The sequence below is a fragment of the Pseudomyrmex gracilis genome, unplaced genomic scaffold, assembly GCF_002006095.1.
Source record: "Pseudomyrmex gracilis isolate BER0280 unplaced genomic scaffold, ASM200609v1 scaffold_709, whole genome shotgun sequence".
Lineage (NCBI taxonomy): Eukaryota > Metazoa > Arthropoda > Insecta > Hymenoptera > Formicidae > Pseudomyrmex > Pseudomyrmex gracilis.
Genome location: NW_018021293.1, coordinates 1 through 20,993, shown reverse-complemented (window position 1 = coordinate 20,993; position 20,993 = coordinate 1).

The window sequence follows — 20,993 nt, the reverse complement described above, 5'->3', positions numbered from 1 at the left end:
CAAATTAACATAATTTACTTATCAAATATTAATTTTTTTATTTTCTAGATACCAGTATTAGCGCTCATAGCTATAACTTCTGCATTTTATTGTGGAAAAAGAAATATATATTCATCTAGGCAACAGTATGCTTATCATGCTCTAAACATTAGAATTTTTGTCACAATATGTCTCACAATATTGCCTATCATAAGAGCATATATTATTTTGACTAATACTACTATTTCTTTCCCTGATGAAGTGCAAGATCATACTACATCAGTGCCAACAACATTAGACATTGGTATTCACAATACAAGTTTCTCAATAGATAAAGCAAACATAATTAGCAGGATATATGATGGATTAAACCACACTGTGAAATTTGCTCAATCAATTTTTATGTATATACACGCATATTTCCGTACAACATCCAACAAACGGCTCTCATGACCAGTATCAAGAGGCACGGTAGTGTCTCGCGCCAAATTCACACGCAACAAAGTGGCGCTCGAACTGCGTAAGCACACTGTGCCTCTTATACGCGAAAATCAGGCATTGCAATGAAGGGGAGATTTTTAATCAGCCATTTTTTAATAACGACTATAATCACGATGCACGGTAGTGATTCGCGTTATTCGCGCCGGCAACAACTCTGACATAACTGTTTTTAATAAACTGTATTGAAACTTGGCACAAAATAACTACAAACTATAAACTTTGAATTGATAATCATTTTGCAATAAAAAATTAATTCAAAAAACGAATAAAAAAATTTGTATCGCGCTAGCAACATCTCCGATATAACTTTTTTTAAAAAACTGTTTTGAAACTTGGCACAAAATAAATATAGACTGTACTTATTTAACTTACCTTAAATTTATGAAGTAGAAAATTAATTCAAAAAACGGAATAAACAAATTTTGCATAAAACTCAGACTCCGGCAGTACCTCCCCAGATAACACACGAATGTCCATAGGAAATCTAATGGACGTCCAAATTCAGACATCAGGACGTCCATTGGATGTCCGAATAAACTCCAATGGACGTCCACTGATTGTCTTATGGACATCCATTTTTGACAATTTCGGTTATCCATTTGTTTTCCAAAAATAAACCTAAAAAAGATAATTTTAGCGTAATTTCACAGTAATATTAACATGTCCATCGATATGCATCACATTACTGTGATATATAAAAAAAAGAAAAACCAATGGCACATTGCCTTGTGGAAAAAGAATTAAAAAAATTAATTCACAATTTCACTTAACTTAATTTTTGGAAGCCTGATTCAGGTTATCAATCAACTGATTAACTCGATTAAAGATACCAATCCCAGAAAAAATCTTAAGGCGATAAAGTGAGATTTGAACTCGAGAGACCTCGCAGCCCTTGCACTCAGTCCGTGAGACCACTTGTTCTTTTCTAAAATGTAATTATTTTTATCTACTTATTCTCAAATAAGTAGATAAAACTATCCTACGCACTTCATTTATTATTTAAATTATTATTTTATTAAAAATAGTGCAAAGCAATGTACCTGTATCAATAGATAAAAATAGTTTTTTTTATTATTATTAAATATAATTTAAAATACCTTTTCACAACGTAAATAAATTTTTTGTTAATACTGATATACTGATTATTATAGTCAATACTTAATATAATATATAGCAAGTAAAATATATGACAATATGTATACACATTTATGTGTATCATTATTATATAATAATAATAATTATATAGTAAAAATGTTATACAAACATAAAGTGTTTTTTTTTATATAATACATTTTAAAAACAAAGCGTTTATGTTTCAAACAAAACTTGTAGGAATTTTGCAACGATGTAGCAAAAGATATATGTATCATATTATATATAATTAAAATACGATGCGATGTATGCAACTTGTCAAATAGTAAATAACATTTCTAACGTTCATAAGATATAATAAAAACACATTTATATATAATCTTGCTACTTGGGNTGCAATACAATGTTACCGTAATATTTCAGTATTATACATAAATGTAGTTTATCGATAATATTATTGTAATATTGTATTATAATATTCAATATTACTAATATATTGCAATATTACTGGGATATCTCCGTAATATTACATGCTATATAAGTATCTCATCATTTTATCTTTATAGTTCATTGGACAAAAACAAAAGTAGAATGATGCAATAGTGCTGAAAACGCTTTCCGAACTCGCTCATTCTTATTTCAAGATTATACACGTGATAGACACATAAAAAATTTCTTTAATACAATATAACTCTGTCAGTCATAATTAGTTAACATGTATATACGATTACTTTTTTTAATATGTAACACTTTTTATAGATGTGTGAGAGTCACTTCATAATTTTTATAAATTTGTAGATATAAAAATAAAATTACTGCAGATAGGCTGAAGAGCAAATATATCTTATGGACGTCTAAATATTGGTTATTAAAGGACATCCGAAATCGGATATACGATGGACGTCTAATTCATGTCCGCGGACGTGCGACCATAAAATGGACATAGAACGAACGTCCATAAGACATCCTGTGCTATCTGGGTATTAGTCAACGAAAGCATTGACATTATCGACACGGCGCTCTCAAATCCTGGAATCCCTGTATTCCTAGATCCTAAGACCCACAAAAGATCCTGTAAATTTCCAGATAGGTTTTTTACATTACATCCTTTGTATTATGTATTCGTGTTCCTTCTTCGATCGGAAATACGTATGTACAATAGGAGTCACTGATTCGTTTCGTGAACGCGGGGGGCTAGGAGTAAGAGGGACAGTATTCCCTAGCAGTAAGTAACGCTAACGGGCGCCCGTGTCGATAATGTCAATGCTTTCGTTGACTAATTGTGTCTCAAAACGTAAAACTATTGGCCATATATATGTAATTGTGAAACATTGACTATTAAATAGCCAATAGTTTTATAAAAAGTTTTTGACAAAATTTTTAATTTGATTTGTGAAATAGAGGGAACGTAAGAGACGACGAAATAATTTGTAATTTATTGTTGTTCGTTGTTTGTGTCAAATTGTTCGATGATTCTTATTGTTAGATGATTGTTAAGTTTTGAGCTGAAACAATGTTCAATCTTTTATTATTGATGTTGAATATTAATTATATTGGATAGTTATTTTCTATTAAGATTTCAATTGCAAAATCTTATGTTTTTTGATGAAACATGGGATCTGATAGTAATATTGCCTTGTGTAATATGATAATAGTCCTAATTTTGTGGCATAATATACTTTGTAATAAGTAGTTGAGGTATCTGTCAGAAAACGTAGGTTACTTTTTTTTTTTTTTTATTTTGACTAGTTTCTTTGACATAGTGTGTACCTTCCAATATCTTTAGCATAAATTGCCCTTGTCTCAGAATGATTGTCAGCTTAAGGTACGTCATTTCATTTTATTATCTATCCAATTTATTTTTATTGTAATCACACATATAATACAACTATATTGTAACTCATTTATAGTATTAATTGATCTGAAGAAGACTTAGAATAAAAAAATTGAAACGTTTTGTCAACCAAATCAGAACAATATTTTCTTGCATTCTACAACCAGTTCGTATTTGCCGTTGAATTCAAACATTCATATTAGATTAATATATTCTTAATTTTAAAATATCATTTAAAATCTTTAAGATAATGTTTTAAGTATAAATTTTTCTAAATACGAGAATACACATTTTTTTCAGAGTAATTAAACTGATCGCTGATACGTAAACGGAAGGAATCTGAAAAACCAAATGCTTGATTAAATTTTGATTCAAATCGACGCGAATTTAACGCATATTGGTTTGGTGCGAATATGGCTCAAAGGAGCGCGCGTTTGTCTTTTTTTTTTTTTCACGCGTAGTGCCAAGTACGGTCAGGGATAATGGGAGTGAGCGAGACGCAGCCTAAAGAACGAGAAGAGAAGAAGGATAATAGACATAGATTATAGCAGTCGTAGAGACCTCTACGGCGCGGAGAAACGGAGAGCAGGGGTAGAGCGGTCGTTTGCCTTGGATTGCCTTCGAACAGAGCGCCCGATCCCGATTCTGAACCCGGCTTGGTTTCCGCCGCGCGCATTCCATCCAGTCGAATCGGCCGCGCTCGGCATCGTTCGCGCACGTTCGGCCGCCGCCGGTAAACGCCGCTCGACCGTGCCGCCTTCATTCGGCGGCAGTTGAACGTCGGCACTTGCTTGAGTAACTTCGTGGTTTCGTGTTTTTCGTTACGCCGCGGTGGGACAAGAATGTGGTACCGTCGGCACCGTGCTCGTTGCGAAACGTGGTCATGTGTGGACTTTGCGACGCGTACCGGCTGGCAACGTGACGCCGATATTGCGGGAAAAATTATCGTCCGGAAAAAATATTGAAAGAGAGAAAGAGAGATAGAGAGAGAGAGAGAAAGCGAAATTCTTCTCTCTCACTCTTTGTAATCGCGATTGAAAAGAGCATTTCGTCGGGTAACGTGGTGGTTTGTGCAGTGATTGTGCAGTGTTTGCCATATCGTTTTTCTTTGAAACTGCCAGAAAGCCTGGAACATTACATCTGTGCATAAGCACGGCACGAGCAGAATCGCAATCGTCAACGGGTATCAACAGGTGGGATCTGCTACTGGTAAGTCAGTTATGTCGGTTTATTTTTTCTTTCTTTGCACGTCTCTTTCTCACCGACACCTGCGTACCAGGTGGGAACCAAGCCTTAAGCGTCGGGCAGCTTTTAAGGGTTTCTAGGCAATTCGACGAACGAAGCCCGCAGGTTCGCAAACATATTCACACCTGTCTATTTGTGCGAGGCTCTCGTCCTGTTTCTTTCGAAATATTATTCCTGTGTGCCGATGGAGACGCGATTGTTATATAAAACGCGTGCGATCTGTTCTTTCTTGTTTTATGCTTGATATTTTCTGGTTTGGTTTGGTGCGAATTTGACTCAAAGAAATTCGATATTTTTCTATGATATTGCGCATGAAATATGTAATATTTCGTAGAATTATATATATACATATATACGTGAGCAAATTTTCTCCGGAATAACGTATATAATATTTTCTATAAGTCGTTGTAACGTATCGACAGTGCTTGTTTTCAAATCCGCGTATTGAAAAAAGTTGTTTTCGCGTACTTGAAAAAAATTGTTTTCGCGTTCGATATAACTTCTTATTAGATATTCTTGTATTTGTATTCAAATCTGGGAATCAAGTGAGAGATTTCGAGAAACTCGTAAATATGTTTCAATGTCAATAGAAGAATATCTTCGAAGTATATTTCGGTGAAATACTATGCTGTATATTGTTTGAATATAAACATCTCACGATGTAAAGTACAAAAATAGTCTCGAAAGTGTCAAAATAAAGCAAAAACTCGAATAATAACTGTAGAATTTCACTGCCAAAGAGCTAACTTTACGCGCGCGCTTATTATCTTATCTACTTATCTTTTTTGATCTTATTCTTGATTAATTTAATTTCTTTATTTAATTTTAATAATACATTTAAGATATATTAATAATAAATAATTATTTGAATTATTCTTGTAATTCTAATTGCGCGAACTAGAGCAGAAGAAACCTAAATTAATATCCTAGTCCGTTTTTTTTATAACGGAATCAAATTAAGAAATAAATATATCAGCAAGGTAAGTGATATAATTATTTGCATATTGTTTATTTTTTGGATAATCTTGTGACAATGACAATAATATATGTGTAATTTTATTGAAAGAAGCGCAGAGACAAAACTATATAAGAATGTAAAGTTGTCTTTCATACACCAGTTTATTTTTTATGATGATGAAAGCACACTAATAAATTTTTTATTACAAATTTTGATCATATAAAAGTTTTAAAATGAAATCTCGATTAAACGCTTGAAAAATCGGATAGGTCATCAAATAGTCAACGCAGAATGTTTTTACATAATTGTTTTTCATATCTTCATTTTTCACGAATTTGTTCAGTTTGCTTTTCTTTACACTCGTTGCTAAATTTGCTTCACATGTGTGGTCTATAGTCTCTCTGTGAGATTTTGTTTGATACATATAAATGGATATATTTATAACAAACTATTTTTTACAAATTTATTTTATTTATTTAACGCCTGCAAACATGCGTATAATCAATCAAGAACAACAATTCCATCAACCAAGTTGAGAGGAATTTCTTTCCCAAAAATCAAAAAAGAGAGTGAATTAAAATCAACTCTTTATTTAAACTATATAAATGGATGTACAATATTTATAAAAAACTATTTTTCACAAATTTATATTATTTATTCAACGCCAGAAAACATGCGTATAGTATCAATCAAGACAACAATTCCATCAACTAAGTTGAAAGGAATTTCTTCCTTTTTACAAAAATCAAGAGAGAAAATAAATTAAGAACAACTCTTTATTCAAACTTATTTACAATTTTGCTTCTATTTTTTGAGAGATGTGTGAGTTTAGATGTGTATGTGTATCACACTCTTGGTGTGGTTGGTGGTTTTGTGTCTCTCTTCTATATCTTCTCCCAAAACTCGATGCAAGGTAGCGTTCTGATATATCTTCTGGAGCCGAGTTTTCTCAAAGCTGGCGGAGTATCGAGTGGAGTCCTTGGTAGAGAATCTCCGGAGGCGTAGTTGATGTTTCCTCGGTCTGAGTTGAAGAGGAAATACTCGAGATAACAGCTTGCGCCGTAGATGTCCTCGAAGTGGTAGCTTGATTTCCTCGAGTCTGGCCAGCAGGTTTAGCCTGAGTTCCTCTAGTGATCCTGACGACCAACGTCTGGTTTGCCGGACTTTAACTGGCGTCGTACAGAAAACGGAGGTAGAGAAGATATCTTCCTCGGTAGGTCCATCAGAGATTCGCTGGAGAAAGAGGTTGCCGAAGACGAAGATCCTTCTCAGACAAGAAGATGCGCAGCGGTGAGGCAAACAGCAGAGTTGCAGAGGAATAACTTTCCAGAGCTGCAGCTGGTGAGGATTCTGAAGCTCAAGGTCAGCAGAATCAGCATTGTATTACACGGGAGCAAAGTCATACTTCGTCAAAAACCGTTCCAAATTCATCGCATTTAATTTCTTTTTGGAAATTTTTAACCTCGAGCGAAACATGATCGTAATTTGTCTTCTTGTGGCGGTCTGTCAAAAGCTCTAATGAGCTGAATTTGACCGCGAGAAAAATCGATACCGCTGTCGCGAGCTGTCACTCGTAGACGGATCGCCATCACGTGGCGACATGGTTAGATTGCCACAGTTAATATGATTGGTATATAGATCTGTCTTAAGGACTATTTGAAACAAAAGACATTTTTCAACTTTTACTTCAGTGATATGTTGAAACTTTTTTTTTTCTAAAAAATGAATCAAAGGGCCGATACGAGCAGTAAATACAAGGTGATAGTGAAAGCAGTTATATGAAAAGCAGTTTATTATTAAAAAACACAACAGACGTTTCGGTCCCTGGATTTGGACTTTCTTCAGTGAAACAAATTAATCTAAAGAAAATGTAATATAAATAATGTTGTTTGTTTCAACTGTGTTTAGTAATGCTGTGATCTCACGTGTTTTCCATTCTGCGTAAGTTTTTTTATTGTGTTTGAATTCTGTTGTTGCTTTACGAAGAAGCTTTGCGCTTATTTATATTACATTTTGTTTAGATTAATTTGTTTCACTGAAGAAGGTCCAAACCAGGGACCGAAACGTCTTTTGTGTTTTTTAATAATAAACTGCTTTTCATATACTATCACCTTGTATTTACTGCTCGTATCGGCCCTTTGATTCATTTTTTGACAATTTTACGAGCGAATTACGGATTTTTTTTTCTTATGTATCACAATTGAAAACGTCGCCCACAACCTTAACGCGATTAAAGTGTTAAACAAAAGAGTTGCGTTTTATTTACGAAAACATTTTACGAATGTTACGCGCGACGAGCCGCGACGTGCGCGTCCAGGTAGCGGAAAAGGTATGAAAATCGGGTAAACTACTTTGCATTAATATTCCTGTTGGGGCAGGCAGTAGTCATTGAAATTGCAAGCTTTCAGAGCGAGCATAATCGACGATTGACCCGTAATCTTGGGAATCGGGACGGGAGAGGAGGGAAAAAAAACGAGCATGAAGCTCGAGAAGTAGAAGTGCTCGCATGAGAAAAGAGAGAATGATGACGAAGAGTCCGTACCACTGTGGGATATTGGCTGTGCCTCTAAACACTGTAAATCGTGAAAAGCGAACCGCATGTAAATTCTCGAAGAAACGTATCGTATGACGGTAATAAGCGATCGGAGGTAAATGCTGAAAACGCGTTATTACCGGATCGCCGCGCGCGATTGCTATTTCAGGATTAAAGCTATTCACCGATATGAAGATCAGACACGCCGGGGTTCGCGGTGCGTTTGCCGCACGGGAGATACGTTTTTCAGTTTTCGCTCTCTCTTTCTCTCTCTCTCTTTCTCTCTCTCTCTTTTTCATTCGTGATACTTAACTGAAATAAGATGTAGATAAACGGCGCACGATACACGTAAACCTCGTATCGTGCAATTTTGAGACGCATCTTTGTAGCTCTAGATAGATAAACAACGCTGAACAGCACGACGAATAACGCTCATCCGATCATTTTCTCTCTTATGTCGGGCTACCTAATGTCTCACTAATCTGACTATTTTATCGGTTTCGGGACGTGCACACGCAATCTCTTCCGACCTGATTCATATTTTACCAGACGTCGAACGAGCCCGACTAGGATGGGAGAGAGTTGCGCGGAATGACTTTCGTTCACAGGGCCCGTTCGTGTAATTTTCTGTAAAAGACCACCGTGAAACGGGCATTTTTCACTGTTCTGACGTTAACGTCGACGTCTCTTCAGGCTAATTCCTGTGTTCCGGTTGTGGCTTTCTTCTTATTGTGGAATACGGTTTTCTTGCGGTTTATATAAATTCTTATATAAAGTTGAAATTGTCTTTAAATACGTAGCGTCACATACGCTCGTTAATAAAATCAAATCAATAAAATGTGTTTTTAAAAAATGTGTATTTTAAATAACCGAACGTTTCACTATTGAAATTGTTTTTATCATAATATACTTACATAATATATACATATAACTTATATACAATGGCCGCGTTCAGCAGAACAAGTGCTGAATTGTTGACACTTGATATTGATTTGATTCTAATCATGTTCAATTGCTACAAAGCTTGTTCTGCACAACGTAGCAAATAGGAACATATAGACAGCATTTTTTATCTCTTTCAGCCTTTTAGTTTTTGCTATGTATTTAGGCGATACAGTACCGTATCAATAGTACTTACTGAAAATCGTAACTAAAGTGTTTTATAGTTTGGTTCGAGAAGCTGTAATTTGTGTGGATATGAAATGTTGCAGGGTACCTAATTGTTGTTAGCTGGAAGCAATATAAAAACAATAAACTGATTGCTTGACACAATCGGCTATTAATGTCTTTCTGTAAATGTCATCCGCTTCAAAGAAAGTGTAAGAAACATTACATAAAAAATGGTAAGAAGTATTTTGAAATAAGCAATACTTAAAACTGTTAAACCTAAATTGCTTAACAAATATATAATAAATTTTCATACTCACTTTTACGAGTGCTACCTCAAAATCAACAATATTTTTAATATTGTGATTTAGAAGATCCTTGTTTACAGTCTCGTTTATTTTTTTAATAATTTGAGACGCAATGGTTGTTATAATATTGATGTATAATTTTTTCCTCCCTGTTTCAGTTTTGTTAAGAAGCGTGACATCATTTTTCGAGAAAAAAAACTTAGGTTTACTTATCTAAAAACAAACATAATCATAACTTCCACTTTCAGAAGTGAATAATTATGTTTAATTATGCTTTGTTTTCCAAAGATCTGATTTAAAATTATTTTGTTTATGTTAATAGCTCTTTGCCTGACATAGATAACGTGTAAAATTATACCCCTCAAGACCTAGTCCTCCCACCTTGTCCGAATCGATTCAAAATTATTGCAGAATTAGGAGCTATTTATGAGCTTTCGAACCCACCAGGTTAAAAATTTTGAGCTCGTTTTGCGGAGCAGGAATTCCAAGTTTTCTGTGGGGGGTCTGAGTACCTTTAGACTGCGCCCCCCCACTACTTAAAAAACTGCAGATATCGAATTGCTCTTTGCGCCAGAATTATGAGTTATTTATGAGCTCTAATAAGAGATTACGCTCATGTTTTTGTTATAGAAATTAACATTGTTTCAATTTTTCGTACTTCAACAACCTAATCTGTACTACGTAATTTCTCATTTAAACTTTGTAGACTTATCGGAAAGACTTTCGGATGTGCCGCCGCGTTTCGAATGTCTTTAGCTCTTTTTATTACCCCGTTCAGTTCCTCCATCGTCATGTTTTCCTCCCTGAGTTTCCTGCAAAGCTTTTCCCATCATAACTTCCATTTTCAGAAGTGAATAATTATGTTTAATTGTGCTTTGTTTTCCAAAGATCTGATCTAAAATTATTTTGTTTATGTTAATAGCTCTTTGCCCGACATTACCAAAGAAAATAGTTAAGAGGGATATAAAACTGTTGTATTCGAATTCAGTGTTTTATTCTGTTTAAGAGTTCAAAATAGAAACTGTCTAACAATTCAATATCATTGATTAAGTTGAAATTACATTTTGATAATAAATTACATATAAATCATTTTGGAGATTAGTCTCTTATAACAATTCGATTCTTGGTCTAAACTTTCAACGTTATTTTAATTAAAAGAATGATTTTGATTTAATCTATAGTTAGAAACATCTGATAACTGTGGAGTGTAGATGGTATTTATATGTTCTTCAATTCTCGCAACTGTCTTCTAGTCTGCGGCAGACCGTCTGCCCCACATCTAACGCACAGCAAATATTGCAATTTAATTTATATACAATGTTTGTATTAAAATTGTGAGGAGTGCTGTTCTTATGAACTCTTATTAGTTTGTTAAGTCTGTTGAAACATTTATAGTCGATTAAAAGATTAGTGCCTCTGAACAAATGTCCAACAGATTCGGATATATTCTTTATATAAGGAAAAACAAAATATAATGTATTATATTTTATTATAAAAAACTAATTACAGTAAGATAATTGTCATTATACACATAACTAGTTACTCTTACATATTAAAATAAAATTTATATTCATTTATAGTCATTTATATTTGTTATGTAAAAACAGCTTTAAAAAAGAATATTTTTAATTTTTTATTTAAATTTATCTTTCTAAAGGAGTAATTAAAATAAAATCTAAATAGAATGTAAAAAAATTTGTTTTTTATTGAAATTATTACGTTTCGATCTCAGATTGGATCATTTTCAAAATATAAAATCTATACAATTTAAAAAGACCAATATAGTAATTTTTTGAGTTAAAAAATAAATTATATCAGATATAAATAAGCAAACCTAACCTAACAAAAGCCACATATACAAAATTTGAACAGTTTATGACTTACCGAATCTTCACACTGTCACAGTAGATTAACACAATGGCAAAGAAATCTTAATATTAATTCATTTAATTTTAAATAATAATTTAAAGGACTTATTACGTTTCACGAATTATTAAATAAAAAATCTAGGTCAAATGTTAAAAATGAGTAAAGATGAAGGGTCAAAATAGAATGTGTCAAAGTTAATCAAAACGTGAAACTACTAACCAAAATTCTGACAAGTCACGGATGTGGCTAAAATCAATAATACATAAAAGAAAATTCTCAGATTCCATTATCATTGTGATCACAATAACGGAGATATTTTTGAATTATTTATTTTGAACAAGATGATCTCAAAATTATAACCGCTTGAGATGCGCAAGCAAATCTGAATTCGAAAACAATTGTTTCTACTGTATATAATATACTGTGGGTTTTACATTGATGACGCGACGTGTTATTCCCGCTCTGGGCAGCTGTGAATATTACACAATTTGCCGACAATCAGCCCGTATATGTATTTGTTACGTGAAAGTAAGCAATTACCGTATTGATGCGACGGCCTCAAAAACCAGTTTGCTAGTGTAGTATAATTTGAACTATGTCTAGCACTACTTGACGAAACGGATATTGAGAGATTTGTTTTTTTTTCTTTTTATTTTTTTATTTTATTTAATACTATTTCTTCGCGTTGAACGCAGTATTTGGACTTGATAGATATAGTTTTCATATGATACGTTAATGATAATGTTTGACAGCGTTCACATTGTTGAGAATAAAGTCCGGTTCCTTTCTTTCGTTTCTCGGTTCAGCAAACTTGAGCGCCCGTCATTGCAGAAAATCGAACTATCGGTCGCGGCAATCTTGAAAAAAAGCCACGAGTCCTTGACTGAAATAAGGCCGTGTATTACCGGTTGGAGAGTCCTGTTGCTCATTGCAATAGGTGACTTAATACGTAGATCAGACATAAAAGATTTTTTTTTAATGTTTTTAATCAGAAGTAAAATCACAGTTCTTGCCAAGTTTAAAGAATAAAGACAATTACATCTATGTGCTTAGCTCTTTCAAATTTTTTTTAAATCATTTTATTACGCGTTTAAAGATTTTTGTTGATGTAGAATGAGTGAGGAATGATAGATACGTGTTGTAGCGCTGTATAATATACTATAAAGAGTGCGATAATAATCATATACTTCTCAGAAGTTGTACTAATTGTGAGTCAAAAAATTGAAAAGTTCTTTACTATTTTGCGACTTTGGTAACAATTACTGAATTATATATAAAGATCTGAAATATAAGCGTGCATGAAGCTCAGCGTTTTACGCAGTTACAGTTGCTAGACGACTCATTGTCAGTGGAATCGATAACTCTAATACATTTTTTGTACATTGAAAACCAAATTTTTTTAAAAGAAAAAATTGAGAATAATTACAAATAAGAATCTTTTTCCTTTTCACGGCATGTTAAAGTTTAACTGTTTTTGTTTTGCAAACTTGCGATTATTGAAGCAGTCTCGTAAAACATGGCTCTTATCTACGCCAGTCGTGTTTACCGATCTTATCAGCGTGCATGATTTAGTCAATAAAACGGAGTCGACATACAAGCGGAAAAATTATTCAAAAAATTGTTTTCCGGCGAATTGCGCGCAGTCACACTGATTCGCCACAGACGGTTTCCTGAATGTTGGGTTAAACGTCGCGACCGAAGCTTGATACGCGCAAGTACAATAGGCTGAGAAAACTGCTACGTCGAGAGCGGTACAATGTATTCAGCTGCTTTATTACCGGGACTCATTATACGCTACGATGTACCGTAAAGGCATTAACTTGCGTTGTTACAATATGGTCGCCATAATAATCCATTAGAATTTGTGTTATATAAACGAATTTTCAAAGTTCCGTTTGTTTAGGGTGGGATCGCATTGTGATTCTAATGAAAGAAAATACGAAGAGCTGCGTTTTACCATTTCACGCTCGTCGGAAAAGTGACGAAACACTCGTGGGAAATAATGTTACATCCGCTGCGTAACTCGCGTCTTTCGTAGTGCGAGAATTACAAAATAACACTCTTTCTACAATTAAATACAATTCGTTCTGATATTTAACACAAGAGAATCCGTGAACATAATCAGTGTGCATCCGAATCGTTTCAATTCTCGATTCAAATTCTTTGATCAAACAAACGTCAGGGATAACTCTCTTCTACTTTTTTTTTGCCGACATATTATGTTTATGCGTCAGTCTAATATAATAGCTACTGAGTAGCTTCTTCATTAAACGTACAACTCTTTGTTTTAATAATAAAGATGTCTTGAGATGTGATCTCCGGTTCGAAATGGTTATTCCTAAAGTACATTAATAAAATCAGCTGTTACGAACCAGTGCAGAGTGTGTTGCAATATCAAACAATTTTGTATTATTGACAAAACTTTTCGACTTTATTGTTGAAGTCTTTTTTAGTTGTACAATAAGATTATACATATAGGACTAAATTAACTTGTAAAGAAGTTTATAAAATAAGAAAGATTCTTTTGTAGTTACAAATACATAATATGTAGATAATTATATTTTATAATTATATCTTTTTGTTAGTCTATTTTTGAAAATTTAAATTATAATAATTTTATTTCTTTGCTTAATTTTCTATTTTGTTGTTTTAAAGTTTATGTTTTCTTTTTATGTTTTTACATGTTGCGCACGTAGAGTTTAATGCTCTGGAGTGGATTAAGTGAAACTTAAAACTCTTCATTTGATGAGTAAAAGAACTTTTATATTATAGTTTGTATTTTGGCGACAAATTATGTACGCTCAAGTGGTGGCATATTAGAAATAATAAAAATGGGTTCATACTTAAAACTGAAAGTATAGCGAGTATTATTTTGCATAGCGAAGAGGTACAACGGTACCTCCTCGGAGAATAATAATGTACACGGTAGCATCCGTCAAGCGTTACTCGTTTTTTTCACCTGACGTAACCGGGTCGGAGCGTCCCGTAAAAACTGCTCTAAGTGTAGAGACGCCGAGCGCTTCCACATATAATCGAGAGCTGATTTTACGGTGTTGCACTTAACGATTCCGACGTTTCTACTCGCTCTCTCTCTTTCTCTCTCTTTCTCTCTCTCTCTCTCTCTCTTTCTCTCTCTCTCTTTCTCTTTCTCTTTCTCTTTCTCTTTTTGTTTTTTTATATCTAAATGCGAGACCGTCGTACATACATAATTTACTCGATCAAACTGCGCTGCGGATATACGGCCTCTTGCCAATATCTGCAATATGAAATGCATTATTTGACTTTGCGCAAAGCAAATGTTGCGCTTTCGTGGTCGAAGCGAAATATAGCGACATACATATGCGACGATGTAAGTGACGCGGACAGAAACGCGGTTTTATTTTACACCGTCGTAAACGAGAAAATCATATTGGGATTACAGCGGCCAAAGATGCTGGATAGTATCGTTTCGAGTTGACGATGCAGTTCTTTTTTTTTTTGTTGCATCTTTGCGTGTACTTTGCATTCGATAACTTTCCGCGGTTTCTTATTCACGGTTTTAACATAAAAAAAGTAAAGGAAAATATCTTGGATACTAGTTTACTAGTTCACTAATTTGTTTTCGTTCACCTAGATTAGACGCTGATGGACTTTTTTTACATGGGGGAAATTCTCATGGATATTCTCGACTTCGGGAAAAGCCAGCGCCGAATTTTTATCTGCTAAAATCACAATGACTGTTTTCAAGCGTTTACAAGGGAAGATCCAAAAAAGCCCGTAGACTATTACATCTAGATCTCTTTCCATATTTCACGACGCTGCTGAACTACTTGGAAATTCCAAGTGTTAACGGAACTCTCCGGATAGTTTTGATTAGCGTTCTCGACGAGTTCTAACGAAAAATCTTATGAATCAAAGCTATCGGACCAGTGGTTTGCAAGATACACGACATTTGTAAGCTGATATAAGAAAATTTTCAAAATTCCGTGGGTGAATTTGTTTTTGAGAGTTCCGGATAGTTCTGATTAGCGTTTTGTCTAGTTTTCGACGAATTCTAACGAAAAATCTTATGGATCAAAGCGATCAAATGACTAGAAAGATATGTGTAATAATTGTCTGGTTTAAAAAGATGTTTTGAAGTCTGTAACTTGTTTAGTTAGGTATCTAAAATTTTTTAAATCGTCGAGAATCTTTAAAATATATAAAATTTCAATAAAATTAGATCAAAACTATTATATCTAAGAAATAATTTTTCAAAAGTTTTTAAGATTTTTTGGAATAATCAAAAAATTGTTTTATGTATCAAGAACTCTAGATAATCGCAAAACTATTTAACCGTTCAGAACTATTTCATCACGATTTTCGATTAGAAGGTGCTTCCCTCATTTTTTAATTTTAATTTTGAGGCAGTAGGAGAGATCGGGGCTAGTAGGCCAATTTTTCAGTATTTGATTTTTAATAAATTATATGAGCGAGATATCGTTATAATGGTTAGTATATCTTATAAGACATATATTTGACTATGTGATTAAATAGTAAAAGTAGACTTAATGTTACAACGACTGAGGTATTTTAATATTTTCTGAACACTTGTCATGTTAGTCAACTAGCCTCACGGTCGGGGTTGGTAGACTTACAGTATGGGGTAGGTTGACTAAAGTATAAGAAGTAAAGAAAATGTTATTAACAACTTAGTGGTTTAATACAATGGCAAAAAAGTTGTTTTATTACAAAATATTATTTATCTTTTTTTCCTACTTTAATAATAAACTAAATGATTTCTCAACACAAATTATAATGATTACATATTTATCAAATGTAAACAAAACATAAAAATTGCTTTTGTAACAAAATACAGTTAAAAATTTTTAATATTTTAACTTTTTTAATATACTTTGAACTTTATAATATCGGTTATAATATACTTTAAACTTTATATCAAAAAACACTTAGAATATTAAATCATAAATACCTATATATGTAAATTTCTTGTTTTTAATTTTTTACTTAATTTTTTCTTAAGTCTGAAACACAAGTTTTACATTTGTAGAAAAGCAGACTACTTTTTGCACAATTTAAATGAGTCCACATCTTGCATGAAATACACTGGATCCATTCTTCTCCAGAAACACTTTTTGAATACAGTTTAGTACATTCAACGCACATTGCATCATCTGCCTTATTAGAAGAACAATTAGTATTCTATAAAACAAGTTAGTATTTAATCATTATTCAGTATAATGAAAATTTAGTAAAAACTGATATCACTGGAGTTGGTTGACTAGTTAGTCATATAACCCCAGACGTTATTAGCCAACCAGCCCCGAACGATCATTTTGTCTTTAATGCTCTATCTTAACCTTAAATTAATTATAAAAAAATTACTGCTTTAATAGTTTGTTTAATAAACAAACTTTAAGATATTTTTTTAACATTTNTCCTATCGTAACTATATACAGCATGAGAACATAAAATCTTCAAGAAAAAATATTTACTTACGCAGCTAATTTTTCGATAAACGCTGATAATTCTGAAGTAACGTGCGATCACGGCGTAGAAAACAAATGAATAGCATAGTAGACGTGACTTGTTTCTATAGAAAATTTTTCCGCGACAAAGCACATATAGGTGCAATGTTATTAACAATTAGTCTACCTATCTTTATAGGCAACTAGCCCCGGTCTCTTCTAAATCACCAGAACTCTTTATATAAACTATTGAGAACTCTTAGTCTCTTCAAAATAAAGCGGAAACTCTAATCAGAACTGCAAAAATTTAATGTTGGGGTGCCAACTTTTAACACGCGGTGCTCTGCTAATCTTGTCCGTAATTGTCTTCCTGTTTGGCCTACATAAGAGGTCTTACAAGAGAAACAGTTAATCTTATAAATTATGTTGTTGTTCAAACCATGTTCCAATACATCTTTGTGTGACTTGATGAATCTTTTTAACGTGTTTAAAGGTCTAAATGAACATTTGAATTTCTTTTTCTTTAAAGTAATCTAATAATATTGTCAGTAATTTCAGAAACAAAAGGAAGAGTAAAGAATCTCTTCTCCCTTCTCATGACATCACTCGATACGATCTCAAAATTAACATTAATTTAACTTTCTGTTTTCTTCTTTCAGCCAATGTTGATTCCCTTTCATCTCGTTTCCACATCTAAACCTTGCTATCATGATTCTATCCTTTTTTCTTCTTCTTTCTTTAGAAGGAAGAACCGGCTACACGCCGGTGTTATTAACTATAAAGTTAATAATATCTATAAGAAATAATATGTGTAAGAATATATTCATGCATATGCGCATAGAGGAAGAAGAAGAAAAAAGGATAGAATCATGATAGCAAGGTTTAGATGTGGAAACGAGATGAAACGGAATCAACATTGGCTGAAAGAAGAGGACAGGAAGTGCAGGCAATGTCATTGTCTCTTAGTGTATAACACTGTGGACGAACTCGGTGCACACAAAAAGATCTGTATGGTGTACAAAACAAGAGAACTATTAGAATCAATGTACAAAATGTACGAATCATTGAATTCACCAAATTCATCTGAAAACTTAATGAAGACGTTATGGAAAAACGCGAAACTTCCAATGATATCATATACGTCTATTTTGGCGAAACAGCCGACAGAAGTAAAACTATCTCGTAGTGTTAGTTAACGCAATAAAAGACAGTCTATTACTTCTTTTGTACAACTGAATCAAACGTTTATAGAAAATAAATGTTTAACTGAAAATGAGAAGAAAAAATAGATAAAGTTTCAAAAAAAATTACAACGTGGAAACATACAACTAAGGCAAATAGACAAAGCAATAAAACTAGCGTCTAAATGGCGAAACATTCTTGCATATCCAAGTCGTTTGCCCGTAACATTACCGCTGATAGGAAAACATTTATAAAAGCCCCCCTTTGTTGGAGCATCTGTCCCTCTCTCTCTTGAAGTTTGTGTTCTACTACTTTCGATTTGCCACTCTTTTTTGCCTCGCCACTTTCTTCAGCTACCTCGCCCCATTTTCGTCCGCCATTATGCCATTCTCTTCCGCTGCGTTTTTCATAAATATCACGTCGTAAAGACTCTTTCCTCTCTCGCCTTGCTTTTGTACTGTAAAATCTGAAACATAAAAAATATTTACACACATATATGTATGTGACGCACAGTGGATGCGTGTATTTGAACAAATAATAAGAACTTACACTCGGTTTCTATATTTCAAGTCTTTACCGCCTCTTTTGCGTCTTTTTTCAGGGGGGGGGTGTTTTCCTCATTATCACTTTCGTCTTCATTCACGCTTTCTATCGAGCGCCGCACTAATCTACAATATAAGTATTGGATAATATTTTTTATGTATGTTATATATAAAACACAAATTATTGTCGAAATAATATGTAATATACAATTACACACATACACACGCACACTTACGTTTGCTTAGTTCCAGTTTTTTCCTGTTCCTGTACAATATTTTCTTGCAACGAGACTTCTAAAATGTCACTTCTGACTGCAACAAGCAAAGTTTTATATTAAATACACGTTTATAGAAGCTAGTTTTCGGTCAATATCTTAATCAGTAATTGAATTGAACGCAGCGATGTGACTGACTAGTTTGCGTACGAGATAAAGAGATCGAGATAGCGAGAGAGAGAGAGGGAGAGGGAGAGAGAGAGAAAGAGAGAAACTACGCAAAATGCGACATGCACTAAAAGTCACGTTACAATTTATAATAGAATTTACGAATTAGCGGCTTTACACTTACCAGAACTCATTCTCTTTCTTTCCAAAACAATGGCAAGTAACGTAATACAGGAACACCCCCCAAAAAAACAAACAAGCAAACCACATTAGTGTCACGCACCTAATCGGTAAATATTGGTAAATTACAAACTGTATACTTCAAATTTATGAAGTTGAAAATTTATTCAAAAAACGGAATAAACAAATTTTGCAGAAGAATCAGACTCCGGCAATACCTCCGATCGTGGTGGCCGCGGGACTGTCTATCGCGACGTGGTGGTTTCGCGCCGGCAACACTTCCGATAGTACCGAACGCTCCAGTATAGTTCCTCACGGCGTAGTAATTTCGCGCCAGCAACACCTCCGATATAACTTTTTGTAATAAACTGTTTTGAAACGTGGCACGAAATAACTACAAACTATAAACTTCCAATTTATAGTAAAATATTAATTCAGAAAACGGATAAAAATGTTTTTCGCGCCGGCAATATCTCCTGGTAAAATTATAAATCATCTTTATTGAGCATTTGATGCACAATCACGCGCGACCTTTTTTTCTTCTACTTATTAAGTAAATATGAATTTTTGCAGAGGATTTCAGTCGATACACAAGGGAAGAGTAAAGCCGAAAAGAGAAAAGAAAACGTTTATTCTATACTCGATGTACGCGTGGGGAATTCCCTTCGTTATTACCGTTTTAGCTGCTATAACAAATTTTACCAGCGCACTCAATTTGATCCAACCGAAATTCTGCACAATCAGATGTTGGTTCAGTAAGTGATCACAATCATAGTCGTATATTTTTAGAACACATTCTGAATTCTTGATTATTTTGTGTGATTTTGACATGTGTGATTTGATTGTGTGATTTGACAACACATTTTACAATCATGAAGTGCATGACATTGTCGTTGGTGCACGGATCGTGAACGACCAAATCGAACACTTGGTCGAACGGCTCGTCGGAGTCTGTGACATTCGGGAAGACGTAATCGACGTCAACCGCAGCGATACACTCTTGTTTCTTGAGGGACAGGCGGTGACCGTAAGGGCAGCAGAGCTGAATGATATTTTTTTTGTCGCCATCCACGGTTGAATTTTCGCGAAGATCGTACGTGAAGTTACTTCTGTCTTCCAAATTTGTGAAGTTCGCGTTAATCTCGACGTGTGTTGGCTTCACATACTGACTTCTCTGACTCTTCATCAATTCTATTTCATGTTCCACAGTGTCGTTATCTTCACGATTGGTGAAGTTCGCTAATTGCTTTTCATTATCGTCAGTGAAATTGCTGCGGAAATTATTCTGCTTCATCTCATCGCTGTATATTTCCGTAAAATTTGTGTGATATTCTATCATCGAAGTATTATTTTGCTCGTCGTTGCTCATCGTAGAATTTCCTCCGCTCGAGAACGAAACAATAAGCGGAATTACAGCGCAAAAATAATGGTGAACGAAACCTTTTGTTAACTGATTCATACTGTTGCAATTTAAACTGAATTTCTGCAAATCTACCGAATATCCTTGTTAAGACACTTGAAAGTTTTTCCTTATAACTTGAGAACTTTTTAATTAATCAACCGTGATTATGCAGTCACAAACTAGTTGAAGAGATAATCCATCTTTAGACAACAAGTATGTTATTATCGCTTACTACATACGTCGATAAAATTAACAAGCGATTGATATGTAGATTTCTTAATTCGAGGGACAATTGATCTTCACGTAGAATCACATCACAAATTACCGACAATTCTGCATCCTATTTTTCCTTCGTTTGTTTTCTAATAAAAAGTATCGGTGAAGGCACCTTAGGGTGCGCAACTGCGTTCCGAGTCTTTCTCAAATGTGTC